Raw genomic sequence first — 22613 nt, 5'->3', positions numbered from 1 at the left:
TAGCTATCCCATGCGCCTGTGGTTGGATGAGAGGAGAGCCATCTGCAGGGAATGCCGCAATGGAAGGTCCATTGGGGCTGGGGAGTGCCAAGCCACATGGTGTCCGAGCACAGCAACAAGCTCATAACCAGACCAGGAGGCAACACAGGGCTACAGCTCAGGCAAGTTGCTCTGAGACCTCCAGATTCTCAAGGAAATATTCCCTAAATCTGGAGGTGCTGACATGCCTTGGGATACATAAAAGTGAGGCTAAAGCCTGGTAGGAGGCTTTCTCACAGCTGGACTAAGGCTTAGGAATGTCACTGATGTCACTTATCTTGGACCATGGACCCAGAGAGAGATATAGGGTCCATGCAGTTGCCACCTCGGTTCTTGAGGCAGTCTCTCTGCACTGGGCTGTGGTAAAGATGGCAATATGAAAAATATAGGATGCTGAATAATTTCATGATTATTTGTACATAGCAGATGCTCTCACCTCAGTATTCAGGATCCAAATTCCAGCCTGAGAAGAGACCTGAGGGGTATTCTCCAGTTCTTCAAGGATGTCCCTTCACATCTTGCAATATGTCAGTCACCTGAGGTGCATATTGCAGACACTCATAGGAAGTTTATTTGGTAATGTCACCTCTTCCTTGTGGTCAACACCAACACAGCAGTGTCTTGTAGGCTGGGGTGTGGGAAACTGCCTCAAAAGCACACCCACCGCCTTCCCACCAATTCACACATCCTTTTTATACACATTCTATTTATACTTTCCTGTGAAAGTCCAGATATTTTTCTTCATCTGTGCTCCCTTTGGTTAGAAGTGAGTGAATATCTTCATAAAGGAAAAGGTCACATTTTGCTGAGAAGAGATCAAATAGGAGGAATGGAGATAAGAAGGACTGGAAACAAGAGTTTACCTAGATTACTAGAGAGCAGGAGTCATCCTATGGTTGAATGGATCTGGATACTGTGAACAGGTGGGTGGAAGAGATGCTAGTCTGGGGTAAACACAGAGCAGAAATTTTGAGTTAGATCTGATGACACAATGCTCAGAATGGGATGGAAATACCACAGGTTTCTGGAAGCAAACTTGAATATTACCTTCACAAAACTTTTAGAAATGTCAGCATTTGTGAGGACTGGTCATGGTTAAAATACTATCAGAAATTATATACTTTTGTCTCCCCTTGGAATTTATAATTTAGAGGATGTCTCAGACCTTTTTTCCCTACTGCTTCATTCTATTACTACTGAGATTAAACTGGCCTTGTTTCTTTTAACATCGGCTATTGTCAGTTTGAATCTTTTTATGCCAACCTCTATAAATACTGATGTTTGATAGTTTTTCAAAGTAACGCTTTTCTTTCGAAAATATTATGCATGTGACAATGTAAAAAAATTTAATTCTTAAAAATTCTTATTGAACAGATTTAAAGATTTCACCATCTTTCCTTACTAATTTTTCTTCTGTGTATCAGCATTAAGTTATGGTGAATTTAGCTCCTTAATTTAAATATTTTACTACGAACAAAAGAAATGTCACAATCATTAGTGCAAGGTAGATGATCCATATCTTATTTTCTGGTAAAGTGTGGGACAAAAAAAACCATAACAAAGTTGGTTATATAATCAACATACTGAATGTATGGATGGAAAATTTGAACACACGTTTCCAGGTCTGTCACTGAGGATTTTCTCTGTGTCTTGAGAAGAAGTTCCAGGCAACTCCTCCCCACCTCTGCTTTTAGGGGAGTTTTGAGGCATACCAAACCTGAAATGCATACTGTAGAATGTCAAAAGACAGCACCAATTTCACTAATGGCAGGCACTTTGTTTTCAGGTTTTCCTAATACTTTAAGAACCAGAGACTACATTAAATACTATGCGCAGCTTGTGGCTGCAAGCCAAAAGGAAGCCCACATGACATTTAGTGCCCTTGTCTGCAAGCTGATAAAAGAGTCTGGGTTCTCTAAACTCTTTAAGTGCTCAGTGTCAAGCTGGAATTCAGTAACTGCAGGCCGAACAACTTATGTTATTTAAAAATGCACACTTAGCTCTAAGAGGTTTCCAAGCACTCTAATGCTGGGGTATTTGAACAGAGTAATGGGGTGTTTTTAAGAAAGCTTTTTATTTTGCAACTTTGTTTTCTTCATCTTGTTCAAATATTATTTACTTTAGAATTCAACTGATAGACTCATAAAATTAAACATGCCACTCAATATAATGGGACAGGGCTCTGACAAGCCTCAGGAAACTAAAAATCTTTGAAGTGTTAAGACTTCACTATATCACAAAGTAAATTTTGCACGGTATGAGTGTGAGCTATGAGATCACATAAAAGTGCTGGACAGAATTATTCCCTCGAAGTCACTTGACCTACCCAGACCTGATGGTTTGTAATGTGCAGAGGAACCTGTGTGTTTGCTCCTGCCAGGAGCTCCAGAGTTGTGGTAACTCTGTATAAAATTGTGCTGAAATCTCCATGCAGGACAATCCCAAATATCACTTAGCAGGCTCTTTGTCCATTCCAGATAGGAACTAAATTTCCTGTTCTTTGTCTTGCATGTACATGAGCAAGTACAGCTCCTAACTCACTGCAGGTACTACTACCTCTTGCTTGCAAAGATATCATGTTCATTTAGATCCTTTCATCTGCCACTGCAGATCCATGGCAGGGTGGGGGAATCATAGCCTCTTGGTAAAACTTTGTAGAGTAGTACTGCACTGCATCCTCAATTCCTTTAGTTAATGTAATTATTCACATTTAAGTGAAACATGCTGTGCCTGTGGTGTAGACTGAGCATATTCCACAATCTTCCAATGAATTAATGGAAAATTGAATTTCTGAGAAAACAAACTTTTTTTTTTTTCTGATCTCTGCAGAAAGAAGAGAATTTACAGCTAAAATTAAAAATAAGGCAACCTCTGAGACTGAAAATAAATTAATTCTCAATGGAATTCCTAAATTCCTAAATCCTACAGCTCTATGGAGCTGTATGCTTTATACCTCTGCAGAGCTTTGTCTGTTAGCAAATTTATCTCCTTCCCCTGTCCCACACCAGTGAGACATAGAGCACAAAGGGAATTCCTTTGGCTTAACATTAGCATCTTTTGGAATCGTGCAAAATGGAAGATGATTTTGAATTATTTTGCCTCCACCGTAGTAGCATCTAGTTCAGTGACTGAAAGACAACTCCACGTATTAAAATGTTTTAAATGGTGCTAAAGAGGGCACAGGAAAGGTTTGTCCATCAGCAGTGAAGCTCTTCACCACCCTGAGATGCAGGGTCTGGCAGCTGGGACCAGTGGTTAGCCAGGTGCATCCAACTGGGAGTTATCCTATGCTTCAACCAGCTGAGGAACATTACCAGTGAAAATCCTGTGCAGAGGAGTGTGGATAGAAAAAAATGTGAGCAGATCCTGAGAATTCTTAAAAGGAGCTGCTTAGATGGACAAAATAGATATTGATAGAGAAGTCATGCAGGAGAGAAGACAAGTTTGTGTTAAAGCTCATTCTGGTGCAGTAATGAATGGAGAACAAGTTAAAAATGAAATAAATAGTAAATGCTCACTTCCCCCCACCCAAATGCCCATGAACAGAGATTGCAGGTTCTGTAGTAGAAAACAGTGAAGAGGAAAGATGAAAACATTGCTGGCGTGACAAGCTGGCACCAATGCAGAGCAAAGGACATTGAAAAGGGAAGCTTTTTATCTGTATCAGGAACAAGAGAAATGGAAACAATGATACAGGACCAGTATTTGAAAGAGAGATGGTAATGATATAAAATAAAATATTCAATAAACCCCACTATTTTCCATTTAGGAAATAGAAAGATAATGGGCTACTGCCACGAGAGGATGATAAACGACTTCAGTCTGTTAAAGACTAAGTAGGCTGCTGGACAATAGCTATTAGAAATAAATATTTTGAATAGCTGCAGATGATATCTTTCATTTGATGATATTTATTTGTTATAAATCTTGAAATACCTTGTTAATTTCAAAAGTGCCAAGGAAAGTTATAATGATGCTACTTTAAAGAATATTTGGGTGGGTTGGACAGTTATTAATCAGAATTCCACATCAGGGAAAAACTGATGCTGAACTCATTTACAAAAATTATCCAGAGCTGTTAGGCTGTTTTAATTGGATAAAATTGGATTTTTCCAGTTAGGAACAAAAATATGCAACAAAAGGAAAGCCCATGTCCTAAAAGCAGTATCTATGCAAATTATTTAGGGTTTCTGTGGCTGAAAACTGCTCAGCACGGCCCAAAAACATCTAACATGACCTGAATATAAGAAGAGCAGTGAAAAGATCAGAAAAAGGGTTACAAATCTAAGTTAGATCATCTCATCCTGCAAAGTCTTTTCTAGGTCTGATGACTTCACAGTGTGCAGAAAAGAGAAAGAAATAGATTTTGGAGATTGAAACAATGCCTTATAGTGAAGTACTTTAAACTGCTCATTCTGGTTGTTTACTTAGAAGAAAGACAGAGATGGCATTGTCATTTTATAGAATTCATTCACAGCATATTCAAGGGCTCTTCCTAAGTAAAGAAACTCATTGAAAGAGGAGAGAGAGGCAAATTTATACCTATGAAAGAGATCAGTTTTTCTCCCTCCTTTTATAAATTCCATTGTTTGGGATTTGGTTTTTGTTTTGTTTTGTTTTGTTTTGTGTTTTTTTTTGTTTTGGTTTGGTTTTGGGTTTTTTTGTTGGTTGTGATGTTTATTTTTATTTCTTTGGTTTTTATTTTATTTTATTTTATTATCACAAATAAAGAAGTAACTTAATTTTTGAAGAACTTTGTCCAGATTTCCTGAAAAAAATGTGCAAACTTGAAACAAACATCTGGATTGAGTTGAGACCTTGGAATGAAACTGCAAACCACAATAATTTCTTGCGGTTTCTAGTAGCACTGGTATTAATATCACCTTGAAAGTATATACCATACCTCTGAGTTGCAGAGGTAGGTCTGCAGCAATACTTGAGACTATAATCAGATCACGAGCTGTTCAGTAACCTCTGCTTTAAGGACAGTTTGAAATGACGTGTCCTAGAAGTAGCCACCACTGATTCAGGTCAGAGTGTGGAGCAAATACTTCTTTATCAAAATTGAACCCTGTGTAGTAAGTAGGCAGTTCCAAAAGTAAGACAGAAAGTCTAGAACAGGAAGATCCCAGCATCCTTAGCTAGCTGGTCTACAAATTTCTTGTCAGTGTAATTTTGGTTTTTTTGGTGCAGTAATTTCAGAAATCTTGGTTCCTATACAGTTTATTTTCCTAGTCCCAGGCTTACAATGTGGGCCTTATATAGAAAACTTTTCTTTTATTTCTGTTTGCGCTAGAATGAAACAGGTTTAATCTACAAGTCTGATCCAATGACTCCTATATTCCTCCATCATTACATAGGAAAAAAAAAAGAGGATAAGATTTTGATTAAACAACAACAAAAAATTAAATAACAATTAAAAATCCAGGACAAGTATGCAAAAATAAATTAAAATAATAAAAAAGAGAGGAATTAGTTGTATAGCGTCTTGTGTTCATGTGCTATAGTAAGTTCAAATTCTCTCCAGAGGGATAATTCAAATTCCAAGTTTGTGACATGTACTGGGGGAGCTAAATGAAAGTCAAAATGTCTTCTGAAAAATGGGATTCCTAAAATTCCATCTTCTAGAAATGAGGTAGAACACTACTGAGTGTATTCCAAGACATGGTACATTTTCAAAATGCAGACATTTCAGAGCAAAGATGTGTAATAACTGAGTTTCTGATGTACAATTTGCCTTTTCAGAATTACACCAAGTAATGACTCAACAAAGAAGAAAAACATACCTCATTTTCTTTAAACGTCTGTAGCAAATTTGAAAATTAAATAATTCTGACTTCTATTTCCTGGTCATAAGAGGGCTGTTTTTTTAATGATGCAGAACAGAGATATATAAATCTTCTGAGCTTATTGATATTCCCTATTTCTTAAAAAAAATGAAGCCTCCAAAGGAAAAGTTCTCTCACTTTCCCCAAATATGACAATTGTTCCCTCTATTAATTTTTAATATCTTCCCAATTTACCAGGACAGCTTCATACAATTAATTATAGGAGAAAAATCCCATGTGGAGTCCCTATGTACAGAGACTCTATTTTTGATCTCCCTTCACCCTTCCCAGAAGCTCTGTGTTTTCTTGGTTTGGTTTTGTTGTTGTTTTTGTTGTGTGTGGTTTTTTTTAATTTGTTTTTAGTTCTAAGATTCCATTTCAGAATTGCTTCAATGAACCTTCAGTTCTAAAGATGAGAAGCACACTGAGAAAACATTTTGGAGAGTAGTAAAAACATGTATAAATTGCCCCCTGCTGCCTGCTGGCTGGACCAGGCAGGTACTGATGTGCTATGGGCACTGTGGCTTTCCTGACCCTGATGCCACTGCTCTGTGAAGACCCCAAGAGCCAGTCGAGAGTAACACAGCTCTGGCTCTCCTTCTTTCTCACTTAGCATCAGCTTTTTGGTCTGAAAGGCAAACACAGCATGATCTTAGCTAAGGGAGTCAGAACAGCTGACAATTTCTGGCATTGATCTGCTATGATCCAGAGGAGACAATGGATTCTTGCTTCACTATTCCTTCACCTGAAAAATTGAGGCAGCACCACAAAGGCATGAGAGTTTAGAAATGTTTAAGTGATAAAGTTGCAAAGATGCTGCTATTATTTAAGAAGCACATGCTCTTCTTACACAGGTGGATGAAATTCAAGACTCTTCAGACATGCTTGTCCAGTGTTGCAAATGGAGGAGAGATTCTTGCCCCTGACGGAAACTTTGGAAGATGCGTTTGGTTGATGGCTCCTGGGAGGCTGTTAACATCTGCCTGTAAGCATTGGCAGAATCTGACCTCTCACAAGATATTCATCTGGTCAGGACCCCCATTTTCTCACTGCTGAGACTGATTCTCTGGTGTCTTACATCGGGTACAGGTTTTTACTCACCATGCAAGTACATGTCTTATGAGCCAAGTGGTATGGGGTGGCAGGCAAGGCAAATAAGACATAAGAGAATGCAAAATATTGAGATTTTGGGTTGGTTTGGTTGCTTTACCCCTGTAGTGGAATTGCATTTCTACAGCCTCTTTATAGTCAGAAGCACTCGGAAAGGTTCCAAGTATGTAGCAGTTTGAAACAAAGGAGCAAAACCTTTCCAGAAGCCAGAAACCATTGACTTCAGTCAAAGGATTTCTTCCTAAAATGTACAGCCTGCTAGAGAAGATTTCCAGTAGTCATTAAGGTGCCCTAGAGGTTACCAGAAGTGAAGTGTGAATTAAGACTAACATGGAGTATTGCATCAGGTGAGATAAAACACAGATTCCCTCTGGCTGAAGCCATGATAACCCTTTCTCCTAGGAAAATAATTCTGCTTATATCTTGCAGGTGCTTGTTTCAACCAAACAGAAGCTTGGAGAGAGATTTCTTTAGTGTTCTGAAGACACTTAGAAGCAATAACATCTAGGTGACGTGAAATATTTGATGAAAATCTCCAGCTCATTCTCAAGAAAAGTCTTTGAAGTAAGAATAGTAGCATTTTATGATTCTGGAGGTGTATAAATAAGTGTAAATCTCGCAGAAGTACAGGCACAGGAGGAGGACATATATTTGGAAAGTACATTTAATAGAGTATAATAATATATTACACAGCACAAACAAATTCTCTCTTTAACATGTGCTATAAAAATATTGTTCTTTGATGCTTTCTGAAGAAAGAGATATTAATTTAACTTGCTGCCTTTCTTGTTTTGCTAAAGAGAGAGACGTTTAACTGCCTCACAGAATAGTCATTGCTTCTGCCATTAATGAAACAGGATTTGTGATCAAGTCCAGCTATGATGATCTGTTTTCTTTACTTATATAATAAGCAATTTGGTTTAAAAATAGTTAAACATCTCCTGTTCTTGTTTTACTTTGGATTTTGTCTTTTGGGGAAAGATAGCTACTGTGAGTGCACAACATCTCCGGCTGTCGCGTTGCTGAAGCTGGAGGGCTTTTTAAAATTTTATTTATTTACACACCCTTCCTTCCACCCTGTGCTCCTGCACAGATGAAGAAGGGATATCCCCAACCCTCATCTCAGAAATCAGATTGCAGATGCTCAGCATGTCGAAGTGCTGGTGTAGGAAACAAGGGGATAGTTTCCCCTCCAGCTTCCTCACTCTGTGTGCCTCCTCATCATGCCCCATCCTCTCTTTGTGCAAGGCCTCAGGCCCTCAACACAGGATAGTTTGTCCAGAGAAAACTGAGAGAGAGCAAGGCACTAAAAGTGGGGATATATCTCCTCTTTCCATCAAGACTGCATGAAATAGTATGCTGCTTGACTAATGGTCCTGCAGGAAACTTCCTCTGTGGCAGCTGCTGGTTTTAATGAAGCAAGTCAGTATATTGCTTTAATGGCATCTGTTTCTTTTTTGCTCCTTTTGCAAACACTGGTAGGCTCAGCCCTGAGTAGACATCCTCTGGATATAGGCAAGCATAAATTAAGGTCTCTGCCTAATCACAGACTATGAACCTCAGCAATGCTTTGGTATTTTTCCAGTTTATAACTGATAGTACAATTGTGGTGCTCCTTCTGGGAAAACCACATGTCTCCATATTCCTTGCCTTTCCACCAACTGTGTCTTCAGAGAGGCTCTCTGTGAGGCTCCTGGGGCTGTGTGGCCTTGTCAGGTCTGAGGATGAACACTGTGACTGAGTCCACCAGGATTTCTGAACTGGGCTCTGCAACCCTCCTTGGGAACAGAAATGCCCTGGAGCTTGTGGGGTTCTGTTTGTGTCCAAGGGGAATCAGCTGGGGCAAGGACTTACACAGCACTCTGCATGGAGGACTAATGCTACAAGGCTTGTGAAAAAATGAAAATCACAGTTCTGCAATTTGCCAGAAACTTTCATATAAGATGAGTCTCATGTGCAGACAGAGGAGTGAGGTAATATACAGCTGGGTATGAGGCACAGCAGATGTGTCCATAGCACGTCACCGAAATCAAACACAGTCCTCACCTGTGTATCTCTCACTTTTGCCTCCATGTCCATGTTTTACTTCATGGACTGAAACCAATCTTTTAGTGTTCTAGTGCCTGTTACTTTATTTTCTTTCTTCTTTATTTTTATGCTGGTCCTTTCTTCTCTGTGGACTTTCTTTATGTTCTGGTAGTTTTTCTGAGCCATTCAGTCCTAAACACTTTCATTCTCTTTCCATCTTTACTCTCTCTCTCTGCCTCCCCCTAAATTTATCTCATCTGGCTTCTCCCATCATGATATTTTTTAAAGTCAATATAATAATTTTATATTTATATATAGATATTATTTTATGCTTCAAAGTCAACTGCTTCAAAATCTCCTACCTCAAAGACCTCCCTGTCCCTGTCATTGTGATAGACCCACCCTGTGAGACAGATCACCTGTGAGTGTCCTTGCTCCCTGCAGTGCAGAGCTAGCTTTTGTCCCTTGGAACCCTACTCAGACAAGAATGCATTCTGATCATTTGCTCCGGTCAACTTACTTTCCAACAGGGGAGCCTTTGCCTGCTTCCTACCTAAAAACCATTTCAACCCTTTTGCTGGTTCTCAGTGCAGACCTTCATTTTTACTGGGAACGTGCATGCCCCGTCTCTCTCAATTACTGGATATATCTAGTCTTTGTTCTACTGCCCTCGCATGTGACTCTGTGGGCAGTAATTATCTCTTACTATTGTTTTAAAATCCCTAGACAGTTTGGGAGGTACAGCTCCAGACATGCCATGTCTTAAACATCAGCTTTGCCACAAATATGTGGTGTAAGACAGAGGCAGCAACCCAGCTGCCCTGTATCAGTTATGTAGGCTCATTCCTCCGTGCAGTTAACTTTGCCTCATTTCCACCTGGTCATAGTCCCCCCTTGGCCTTCTCAGAGCCCCCACAGGCTCTCAGGTGTTCATCTCATTTGTGGCTTCACTTCTCCCCATAAGGACCGAAGGGCCCCAGAGGTAAGGAGTTCAAAGGGAGCCTGGTCTGGGGACAGGAGAGGAATGAGGCAGAGGCACTGGGCTTTTTGTGAACCCAAATGGCAATTTGTCAAGTGACTTGCAATGGATTTTCTCCCAAGTACTTGTTCAGTCTTCCCTTGAACTGATTAAAACTACCTCCCTCCTTTGCATACTTTTTCAAGTAGTTCCACAGCCCCGCAGCACTGCAGCAGTACTTTTATGGAGTCACCTGTCCTAATCCTAAAGACTTGCTCCTCAAAAGAAAACAGTCAACTCAGTGATCAAAATCTGATGTGTGAAACTACGACTGGTTTTCATGGCGCTTTTTTTCTTTATCCTTAGCTGCACAAAACTTCACCTGACATTTCATACAGTCTCACAAGATGCTTCTGCAATTTGTCATAACCTGCCCTTATTACTTTAAACAACTTTGTATCATGTGTGACCTTTGTCTCTTATTGCTCATGCCCTTTTCCATGTTATTTATTGGTGTTTTGAACAGAATAGACCTCAGTGCAGATCCTTGAAATTTCTACTGGTAACTTCCATCTATTGAGCTAAACAACCATTTTGCCTGTGCTCTATTTCCTGACTTTCAGCTATTTCTCTATGCCAGAATTTCTCCCTTCCCTTAGTTTCTTAGTTTCCCTAGAAGTCTATGGGGAGAGACTTTCCTAGATAACCTTTAGCAATACATTCATCATTTCTTTCAAGAACTTTGAGAAATTGGAGAGGCAATATTTCCAGAAGCCATGCTGGCTCTTACCAAGTGTATCATTATCTATGTTTTAAGGTGTTCCCTAGTCTGATCTTCTATTGTAACTTCTATTATTTTGGCTGGTACAGACCTCAGACTTACATACCTCCAGTGCCCCAGATCCTCCTAATACTTTTCTTAACCTTGGTGGCTCTTTTGCTTCACGACATACCAATGCATTGTTCAGCAAGGTGGGCACTTAAATCGAGACATCTTTAGGTAGTCTTGAATCTCTTGCTGTTTCCTCTTAGCAGTCTGGTGGGCCCCATCCCATCTATTTTTGCCTTGGTTTCTTCCATGCAATCCCCCTAAATTTTGGAGACACCCTAGCCAAGTCCTCTCTCAAGAAGATTCCAGTGTGGGAATCTCCCAAGAGCTCATGGGCACCAAGAATTCACCTTGCTCCTCTGCAGTGGCCTTGCCCTACTCAATCACTGTTTTTAGACCCCAGACTTCAGCCGTCCTCACAGACCTCTGCCAAACCTTTTGATTCTGATATGTTGAAGCAGTGCTTAGAGCAGCTTTAATTTTTCTTTTTTATGCCATTGCTCCCTAAACTGTTTTGTAGCCGAATTATATTTTTAAATTTAGACCACTGAATTTGCCATTACCATTTGGATAAAGTTGCTTGAATGATGCTTTTGGAAATCAATCAGCTCTTTAATCTGGTGATTCAGCAAGGCAAACATCTACGCTTTCCCAAGGCTCTCCTGATAGGTGCTGTGTATATCACTCTGATCCCAGTGCTATGACTGCCATCCAATGCTCTTCATATTGCGGGAAAGATTTATCTGCCTCAGCTTCTGTTCTGCCTCCTCATTTATACAGTTTACATCTTTGCATTCTATCACGTCTGTGAAAGAGTTATGGGGCTCTTTTGCTCAAGAACGGATGCTGGATCTAAGTGTGATGTTTAAAACCCAAAGGGATGTTTCCTTTATGAGATCTTGAACCAGCCCAGTATGTCACTCTTTCCTGAGGACAGGGCTGAATTTCCTCTGTGGAGTCACTCACTTGCTAATGCCTGGATGCTGCTAGTGGTAGCATCCCGAAACCTACCCCAGGCTTCATGTCCCCGTGTGGCAAATGGCCAGTGCATATGAGCGTGACTGAATGAATTTGGTGCAAGAACTTTTCTGCTCATCCTACCTCTGTGATTTCTCTCAGTGTTCTGCAGTCATTGATGGTGTCCCTGTAAGACAGGCAGAAATATAGACTAAATGCCACGTTATTATTTTTTAGGCCTGAAAAATACAGGTTTAACTGTTCTTAAATATATAAGTTGTCTTCAAAAAGGTTTCTGAGAACAATGTAGTCATTACTGGGGTCCCAAATATTAAACTTTATCTATTTCAATTAAACTTATAGTCTAGTTTTTGGTTTATTTCTGAGAATGCTCTTGCTGGAAGAACAATCAAGATACACGTTTGCCATTGTTTTTCTCTTAGATCAGTAGTGTTCGTCAACATAAAAATATTTCAGTTCTGTTTCCTGGTCAGACACGCCTTGAAAATTATATACTTTCAACAGAAAGCATAATTGTGTATGTGAAACTAGTGTTCATTTTGCTTTATAACATGCTTCTCATAGCCTGTGGTCTACTGTAATCTTTACTCTCTCCCTTACTCCCCAACAACTGTTTTGAGAAAGGAATAACCTCAGAAGTTTGGAAGTGTAACATTTAACTGCCTGTGCCATTTCTAATGCAATCTCTGCCCATATTTCAACCAAGATGATGTAGCATCGACCACTTCAGCGCCAAATGGACAAATTTTCACAGACGTCTTGGGCAGAAGAGCACCTTGGGCAGCCTGCCTGCCCCATAGCACACAGGGTTCATCTGATAGAGTGAGTCCTGCTGAGATGAGGGTGGGGGGATGGGACCACACCACCCTTTGGAAATTAAAAACAAAAGGAATATTAGAAAGAAAATGAAGGAGTGAGAGTGCCTCCTCTTCCATCATCTCCTCCTGTTGTCACTGTAATCCCTAATACAAGCTGGCTCAAAATGCAGAGAGCCTTTCACAAGATTATCTGTATCAATGCAGGCTTTGAAGTACAAGCTGCCGGCATCTCATTACAGACAGAGATCAAACCCTGGAGATTAGCATGGTCCTAGGCCTGCTGGACTTCATTCACACATCACAGAAGTGCTAAGTTATCAAAGTGCAGGGCACTGCCTGTGTGTTACCTTCTCAGCCATAAATCCAGCAGCACACACCCACTGCCAGCTATTTTTTTAAACAGTTAAGTCTTTTTGGTCTGTAAGATGCCATTTTCTTCATAAGCCTTCATAAGGCTTTCTTCATAAGGCTGAAGATTGGGAAATTGATATAGTCTAAGCTGAAAGATAAATTGAAGTAATATCCAAGGGATATTTTGGCCAGATGCTGACTGCATCTCTTTTTGAGGTAAAGCAAACAGAAAGTAATTTTAACCACTGACTTGCTCACTATCGGGAAATCCCAGAGTGTAAAGGGCCATCCTGGTGCCAGCCATTTTCTGCTCTCTTCTGGTACTCTTGGCTGCTCAGGAAGCACATCAGCCAGCAGGATCAGGGCCTGCTCATAATGCTTTGAATTAAGCTTACAGACAGCATGTCCTCTCCAGCCCATCCCGCCCCAGGCAACTAGGTCCCTTGGGCAGAAGATGTAAAGGTGGGTTTGATTCCACCTCAAAATGAGCTGAAGGTGGAGCTGACTCCAAAGCCTTTCTAGCTCTTGTCCCATAACTGCATTTAGGACAGGGTTGTGCTAACAACTTGCACCAGAGCTCAAAGTCTCAGGTATGCCAGCTCTCCCTATCACTGCAGCAGCATCTGGGAGCTCACAGTGGCCACTGACCCTGTTCCTGGCCTGGGATTTGCAGCCCAGGCTTAGATTTCTGTTGTCATTACTATGCAGCAAACTAAAAATGACTGCAAAATGCAACACCGGGATTCGGAGACAATTTTATTAATGAAATCTACTTGCATGCTCCCAAGCACTGAGAGACACAGCTGCCTGTCTGGATGGAATTTTTTCTGGATGGATCAACATGTACACCTTGCTGAAGTACCACTGACAGGGCTCTAAGAGGATTGTGCTTGGAAAGTTGTATAACTTTTAAGTTAGGGTCCCTCACATGCCTATCAAGCACACCAATGTCATGGGCAGGATGTTCCCACACAAAAGGGAGTGCAGATGATCAGGTTTTCTGAAACAGAAAAAACAGGAGAATCAGCTCCACCTGCTATGCCAACATGGGCTTGCACATAGTCTTGAAGATAACCAGGGCCTGGTGGAGATATGTCAGTATCTCATCAGGTTGAGTTAACCCTGCCTTGCAAGGCAGAATCTCAACAGCGTCTGGGCTGGCCACCAGCCTCCAGTTCGCAGCTGGGTCGTACCTGGCTGGCCTGGGCATGTGATCAAAGTCTGCAAAGCACCCTGCAGACATGCCTGGTTGTGTGCATCTTTCCCCAGGCAACTTTGACATGGCACCCTCGTCCTTTTATCATCTGAAATAGAGGATATTCTTTTAACACTCATACCTGCAACTTACAACAGAATTTTGACCAAAGAAGCACAGATACACCAAAAACAAACAAAACCCCTCCTATTTCCTTCTTTCCTTAATACATGAAAAAACAGTCCTCAGTCATCTCCCTGATTCCTGGTGGGGGTGGGTAAAAAACTCCAAGGCTTCTCTTTCTATGGAAGTCAGAAAGTCATCATGGTGTCCTCTCCAGCTTGAAGATATTTCAAAGGTGTTTTAAAGAGTGCTGTAGTACACTTGCTTGTGCAAGATCATATAATTTTCCTGGATTACTTAGCAGCCTCCTGATACCATATTTAGAAGGACTGTGCAGTGGAGGGATACAGGGATATACAGTACAGGGATATACAGTGCAGGGATATACAGTACAGGGATAACTAATATTTTGCAGAACTTTCTTACATTTTAGTTTCAGTTACACCATAATTGTTGTCATCACGACATTGGTTTCTGCTGTTGGGGACAGCCTGAGGAATGGAAAGCAGAAATACTGGAGACAGCTTACTGTGGGAAAAGACCTAAGAATGTAGGAAAGAGAAAAGGAGGGGAGGGAAGAAGAAAAAGCATGGAGGCAAACATTGTTTGTGGGCATTTAAGTAACAGCACTATCTGAACAGCAAATTCTTTGCAGCAATTTGTAAGGTTCCTAAAAATATGCTTTTATCTCTTTTACTGTTTGAATTTGGCAACAGTGCAGTGTAACCTCTCTTTTGACCAGAGGAACCTACACTTCCAGGACCCATCCCACCAGGGTATCTGAACTCCTCAGAGGAGCTCCCATAACCTTCCTCGAAGGGATAAATATATTATTTGCAGTTTCTCACTGGGAGATTGAGACACAGCAGGGGCTAGAGGCTGATCTTCATGGGCAACTGCATGATGTAACTACAGAACCATAGCTCCCCATGTGGACCCTTATGCTGCAGGGCAAGAGCACAGAGACGAAGAGAGTTAGCAATATCAGTACAGCATTAGCAGTACCCTAATGACTTACTCAAGGAGGCTGTGAGGCAGTAGGGACTCAAAGCAGACTTTCCAACAGCCCATCCACTGGAGATCACTTCTATGCAAAACCTGAATATGTTCCATGTAGAGATACCTGAGCTAGTTTTTGATTCAAGAGCTCATTTCATGCACCATATCCACAGCCTCAGGCTTGGGACACACTTTGCTAAAGTGGTTCACAAGGTTTTTGGTTCCCTCCCATCTCTGCTCCATTGAAGGGAAGATCTGCTCAGATCTGACATCAGTCAAGTTCAGAACAGATATGCTTGCTTGGGTGGGAACCATGAAGTTTTAAAGTAGATCTGACATTTGAAAATGGAACAAGGGCTGGAAAACTTTGAAGACATCAATACTCTATGCCATGCTACTCTAGGACAGAGCATAAAGCATGTGAGGGCAGACCCTTAAAGTTTGCAACTCTCCCAACTCCAATGTTCCTCCCAGCAATGACAAATATCTTGAAAGTCCTAACAAGGAAAAACCAAGCCAAGCCAAGTGTACTTTCAGTATGCAATTAGCATAAATATACTTCGTGCTAAACTGCCCAGAATTAGAAACAAAGAGCTTGTGAAGGTCCTAATTGTTTCAGAGGGAATACATGTCACGTAGAGAAAGACAAAGGAGAGCTATGTCCAAGAAGACACGAGAGAGAGGCCAAACCAGCAATTGCCTGAATCCAAAACAGCACCAGAGGCTGTCTCTGAAGACCTTCCAGTGGAGTCAGCATTGGAATTTGCCAGGGACTCAGCTTAAATCTAGCCACAAACCTTGCCACTCATCGCAAACGATACATCTCAGTTGGCACTATGAACCTGCTGCACTTACAGTGAGAATGGCCACAATTACTGACTTTATTGCTCGAGTCCAGCAGATGAAAGAAGGAACATCAAGCACATCACCAGAAGCACCACATTTAAAGTGAATCTTTGTAATTGCAAGATTTCTTAAGAACAAAAATGTTTGTTTGAAGCTTTTTTCCTCCTAGCTCGTGGTCAGCAGAGCAAGTAGCAGGATGTGGCAATATAGTGAGGGCACAGGGGAGACCTTCAAACTAAATTGATGAAGAATGGCAGGTAACTCTAGCCCTGATAATTTCTGAGCCTGCCCTCCCATAGGACTGATAATGTTTACTCAGACCATCTCTCAGTGGCCACCATATGAGACTCAAAATACAAACTCCTCCATCTGCAAGCCCCATCCCACCCTGCATTGAGAATGTCCTTGCATTCTTGTTGCTGTCAGGCAACACCATGGTAACTTTGACCTTGCGGCCAGCTCAAAGCCTGTCCAGGCAGTGCTGTGCAGTCAGGGCAGCAGATGGGGAAAGCTCACACTGCCTTTGTGTCCCTTCTGCTTGTGTCTGCTGGGATTTGATGCTGTGCATGCTGCAGGTTTGCCCTCTGGCTCCACAGTGTTGGGTCAGGTCTGTCTTTAGGCTTTCAACATGTCCTGAGTATTCACAGCCAGGATCCTGAGAGCTTTCTGTGTGATGCTGCAGATGGGTCCTTTGTCCCCAGCTCAGACTTTCAGACTCCTCTTGATCTAAAATTTCAAAATTGTCTCTCGGACCAGCTCACTGCACTTATTCCCCTCTCTCCCTCCTTCCCCATCCCCCAGATAAACAAGGTTTATTTGACTTGGAAAAGAGACAATAGTTTTCTTCTTAATTATGAAAGCTGTGCTGTACAGAATACCTCTCCTAAGATTGTGTGAAATTGCATTTAGCAATGTTAACAATGAAGTTACAGTGCTGTGATCTGAGCCTCAGGAGCCATTTGTCTAACCTTCAAACCGGTTCACAGTTTTTGTCACTTTACTTTGTCACTGAGACTTACTTTATTTGTCTGTACCTCTTTCTTTTATATGAGATGCAATCTTTACTATGTAGACATGAACACAAATATTTAGACACAACCAGAGAAGCTTTCAGATATTTGCTCAGAAATAAATCTTTCTATAAGTCCTTGGTTCAAGATGGAAGCAGGAAGTAATTGCCCATGAAATTCCCTGTGGATTGGCAAGAGGAAGGGATACTTCATATCTGTCGAAGGATGGCTTTGGGTAAATGGACTGCTGGAAGTTAGACTGATGCTGAAGCGCAACACTTCAGCGAAATGTTTTGTGAGATTTGGTTTGTTTCCAAACAATTTGGGAGAGCCTAAAAAGGAGAAAAATCAAAAAGATTCTGTTCATGTGTTGACACTTTCTTCCATTAACACACTAGGTGCAAGGGGGAATCTGTGTCTCCATGTCAGAAGGACTGTCTAGGTGTAACAGATCAGTATGTGTAGTGGCTCTCCTTTCACCTCATTGGATTTTGGCCCAAGCCAAAAGTGAAGTTACCAACAAGCTCCTACAGGCTTTAGACCAGACGCACAAACACCCACTGTGTCTCCAGCTCAGAACTTACTGCAGCTGCCCAACTTACATGTCAGCTGGGGCAGAGACTGTCCATGGATATGTGCAGGTTAGGCTGCAGAAGTTGTAAAGGGTCACAGGATCATAGAATATGCTGAGCTGGAAGGGGCCCACAAGGATTATCAAGTCCAACACTTATCCCTACAGAGGATCATGCCCAAGAGTCACACCATGTGCCTGAGAGCATCATCAAAATGCTTCAAATGCAATCAAACCTTCTTTCACTTAGGTTATGTGCAGTTGCATTACTTGGCATTTTGAGAGTACACACAGCTCGGCTGATGCTCAGTAACTGGAGTCTCAGGAACTTGACCTTGTTGCTGGGCTTTTAAATTTTCAGATTCATCCTGTTCTCAAGAGGGACTTAGTTTCCTGTTTCAATGGTATAACACGCTTGCTCAACCTTCCTACATTTCAATGGGTTTCCACTAGAGATATTTTTCCTTTTCAGGTTTTCTGTCTTGTGAGGAGTAAGCAGCTTCAAATGCTTGGAGAACTCTGCCTTGATGTCAGTCCATTTTCCAGGCATCAGGTGTTCCTGCTTCCAAAGGTAGCTGGAATTTCAGGAAGTTTTCTTATAAAAATGAATAACTTAGAATTTAATTTAAAAATCTTACATTAAAATTGTACATATATGTCTTCTTGTTGATACTTCCCACCTTCAAACACTAATGGCTCTATTTAGGAAATAGAACAGTATTTCACAAAGTTTTACAATTCCAATTTAACTTTGTAGAGGTATATTTTTCTTCAACAAAAGAGGAGGAATAGCTTCAGTCCATGGCTGCAAGTCATTCATTTAGCAATCAAAACTGCAAAAAACATCCAAGTCTCTTCGTGTATCAGTTTTCTGGAAAGGTTCCTCCCACCCACCCTTCTGAGCGAGATATCTCTCTGCTTTGCGATGCCCAAAAGCCTCGGGAGCCTTCTAAGATCAGCAAGGTTGCCTCCAAAATGCCCCTACTCAGAGATCAGACCAGCTCATGGCTCCAGCTTAGGAGGCAGGGGATGGGGGGGGTTGGTTTGTTTGGGTCTTTTAAACCCTTTTGTGTTACTTGGCTGTAGAGGCACCATGAGGTCATCTCCTTCTGGATTCCTTGTCTGCATGACAGCACCTGGTAGCTGAGGACACCAAAGGTACAGTAACTCAGCTTCAGGCAAAACAAAATTAGAAACAGCAGAAGCAGATGCCAAACAGTAGCTGCATCTGGATTTTGGGTGATTGACTCCACATGTATTTTCCTATTACTACACGATATCCTAAACAAACATTTTTGTCTTCCTTTGCAGCCCAGGATCTCTTCATGTCTGAAACCTGTCTTGAGCATGTTGAGTGAAACCTTTGCTAGATCAGAACTGGTAAGAAACTGGTGGTGCAGTGGTTACATTGCTTATTGGAACCACCTCCCATGTGATGGCAGCACAAACACATTTCACAAAACACATGCTCCACAAGCTGGGCAATGTAAGACAAAAATGTGTAACTTGAGGCACATTGTCCCAGATCCCAAAGATCTGGCCCTTGCTATATTTAGGTTATTGAAATCAGGTCTTGGTCACTCCTAATTTCAGCAGCTACCAGACAACAAATTGGATGCAAGGAGTTGGAAGTGTTCTCAACTTTTCATTCCTTTCTTTTTTTAATGCTATTTTTTTCCTTTCTGCAGATGTTTTTAATATAGCATTCTGAAATGCTTACAGCTGTCAGTGTCTAATGAGCCTCTAACAGGCCATTTCATACTATCGCTTTATGTCATTGAAACATCATTTACAGAAAAAAAAAATTATTTGTATGATTTGCAGTATTTCTGGAATAATCTAATTCTTGTCTGTCAGTATTTATTGTCAACCCTTTTTTTATAAATGTCTGCATGTGTGGGGAGAGATATACACAGACATACATATTTTTATTTTTTGAGCTTAGTGGGAGATGACCCAACAAGAAGCTTTTCTGAACTTTGAGTAATGATTGCAGTGAAACCAAATCTATGACTTGATAAACTAATTACACAAGTTCTTGCACAGGATTTTTTGGTCCTTGGATCAAAAAAGTGAGGCAAAAGCAATTTGATTGCTCACAAGAGTAAATCTGCTCATAAGTATAAAGATTAAATGAAATGTGTATGTTCATTTACCATAATTATTAAAAAAAAAACCATGAAAGTATTTTAGTAAAAAAAGTGTGGCTTTAATTTCTTTTAATGATTATTTTGGATATATAAATAAAAACAGTTATAAGAAATTAAAAAAAAAATAAAGGAAAAGCCAGATTTTCCAAAAAGCAGCATCTCTCATTTCAGCACAGCACCAAAGCAGTTCTCTGTGCAGAGCACTTGGCGCTCAGCAGAAGCTACTGCTCTGTACTTTGAAAGCATTGCCACCACAATGAGTGTCCTCAAAGGGGTGCACTAAAAACTTGGGACCAGAGCAGGTTTTGAACATGTTTGAGAAATATGACCCTAAATGCTGAGAGGTCCCTCTTCTGCTACTAAGCAGCCGGCTTTACTGTGCAACTCTTGGCTGACGAACAGTTGTTCATGTTCCCAAATGCTCCTCTATTATTCTGCAGTTGGTCTGTCCCACAGCCCATTGAGGTCCTGATGCAGTAACCTGGAGCTTGACTGACATGGCTACTTTTTTTTTTTTTTTTTTTTTAAATCTTTGAAATGCCCTTTTTTTATGTCCTCAACAACAAGGTGCCATCACACCACACAGAGCACTTACAGACTGTTAGTGTCCAACCCTTCTTGGAGGAAAACTCATTGCTGCTGCCCCTTTCTGAACCTTCTCTTTTCCCATTTTGAAGACACTTCCTGTGGCCTCCTATGTCTCCCCAAGGCTGTCCTGTCCTCCTTGCCCTTTCTAAACCCCAGACTCCCAAAAGACAATGGGCCAGTGGTCTAAGGATGCACTGTGGCCAGTGTGGGACTGCTTTCAGCCAGCACAAATTATCTGGAGCTCATCATTGCTGCTGGCCTGGCCTGGCCTTGAAATATTGCTAAGGTGCTGAAAAGTAGCAGATGAGCTCCTCCACATCACTGTGAATCAGCGAAAGTACTAAGCAGCATTTTAGCTGTATGGGAGGATCTCTGACACTGGTGCCTGAGCAGAAGCAAACCTCCAGGAGCCATAGGCTCCTGTGGCATCACCTGTCTGGGAGATGGCAACTCTGTGCCTAGAGAGAAGGTACCCAGGTAATTCCTTATCTTTTTGGTGATATGGCTTTTGGGGAGCGAGCCTGAGTCCTGACCTTGGTAGAGAGGACAGAACTGATTGCTGTGTCCCTGCCCATCCCAAGGCCTGTCCAACACCCAGGCAGCACCATAGGTCTCATGAGGACCAACAATTTTGTTAGCTGTTAGTTCTGGCATCACTGTGAGCTGTCTGACCCAAGCATAGAGGCTGCCATGGTAGGAAGAGGGGCTATTCCTATGTTTCACAGTGTTTAATGTGTGCTGTGCTGGCCCCTGGCAGGAGTGATAGGTGCCCCTGGCAAAGCACATCACAAGCAAGAGTAGACACCACAGCATGGGGGAAGAGCCAGGTAGACATGCAAGTCTCAGCTAAAATACTGTGTGCTGCTTGACACAGCAGTGGATCACATCCCATATGGGAATTTCATGGTGATCTCTTTTCTGGAACAACAATAAGTTGAGTTTGAGTAGGAATGATAGAGGCTTTGTGGAAAATGGTCCTGCTGAGATGGCAGCAGAAAAACCTTGAATGATGGAGGACCCTAGGCACCCAATGCCTAAGCCTCAGCTCACCTGGTTCAAGTATATTGATAGAAGAGGGTGCCACAGAAGTACAGGCACACTTACAGCCACACTCGCACACATTCACAGTACAATCACGGAGGCCTCATCATGCTGTAAAAACAGGGAGACGGCATATTGCTTCCCTCTTCCCCTGGGCAGGATGGGGAAAGAGCCAAAGGCATGGGGTATTCTGGGTTTTCTGGGTTTTCCAGTGACACTGCAGTGAGTCTGGTCAAGGTGGTTTCAGGGAACCATGTCTATGTGTGGAAGGGATCACTTGTTTTATGTGACTGGCAAACAGAGCTGAGCAATGCATTTGACCACACAACCTCTTTTTGATGGTGAGGAGGTGCCCTCACTCTATACTGAGCACAAAGTTTCTGTTTCTGCATCAGGCTTGGAAAAGGGCATGCATGCCCAAAGGGCTTGTCCATTTTTTCCAGCTCTATTCCCTCTCTCCACAAACCTTACTTTGCCACCAGAGCTCCCACAGTGCTCATGTCATTCATGGATGGTCACCAGGGATTTAGAAGTGACAAGATGTTCTCCCGTGGTCGCTGGATTGTCTTGGACCTGGGATTTGCTCAGTCAAAGAACAGTCCCTCTTTGAAGGTCTGGCTTCCTGTGGCTGAGAGAACACTGGTAGTTCATGGACGCAGCTAAATCGTGGGTGTGTTTATTGGAATTACAAATAGCTTTATACAGACGGGTTAGCCTGGTCACTGGGAATTTGTATGGGTAATTATGGGCTCATTATTATCTTCCCTGCAGGGAAGACACATGACCCAGTAGTCTGAGGAAAAAGTTGGGCGCCAGGAACTCCTGGACTCTAATCCCAGCTCTGACACTCCCTTCTCTGGCCCCAGGCAAGTGACTTAACTTTGTGCCTTGGTTTCTCCGTCTGTAAAAAAGGGATAATATCTCTGAGGAGTGTTGTGAGGATTAATTAGATAATGTTCACTTAATGCTTTGAAGATATGAAATGTGAAATCTTATTATGCAGCTTGGAATGCTTTCCAGGCTCTTTTGATTTCTGACCGCACGCTTTCATTAGATCACCTCCTTCCCCGCGGAGGTGGATTCGCTTGGGAGCCACCCCAGCTAATTTGGGAGTTGTTTTTTTCCAATAGCTTGGAGCGGTTCCCAAACAC

General features: G+C 41.7%; 1 long non-coding RNA gene across 1 annotated transcript; it reads left to right on the top strand.

Moving 5' to 3' along the window:
* Positions 1–14830: 14830 nt before the first annotated feature.
* On the top strand, positions 14831–22329 carry LOC114060296. The gene is made up of 3 exons (XR_003571863.1): positions 14831–14865; positions 19624–19666; positions 22234–22329. It is a non-coding gene; the product is annotated as an uncharacterized LOC114060296 (long non-coding RNA).
* The last annotated feature ends 284 nt before the right edge of the window (positions 22330–22613 follow it).

This window comes from Empidonax traillii, unplaced genomic scaffold (assembly GCF_003031625.1).
Source record: "Empidonax traillii isolate 1590-97213 ecotype Southwest subspecies unplaced genomic scaffold, ASM303162v1 scaffold270:size1067046, whole genome shotgun sequence".
NCBI classification, from domain to species: domain Eukaryota; kingdom Metazoa; phylum Chordata; class Aves; order Passeriformes; family Tyrannidae; genus Empidonax; species Empidonax traillii.
The sequence above is the reverse complement of the archived record's forward strand: the minus strand, read 5'-3'. Positions and strand labels throughout refer to the sequence as shown.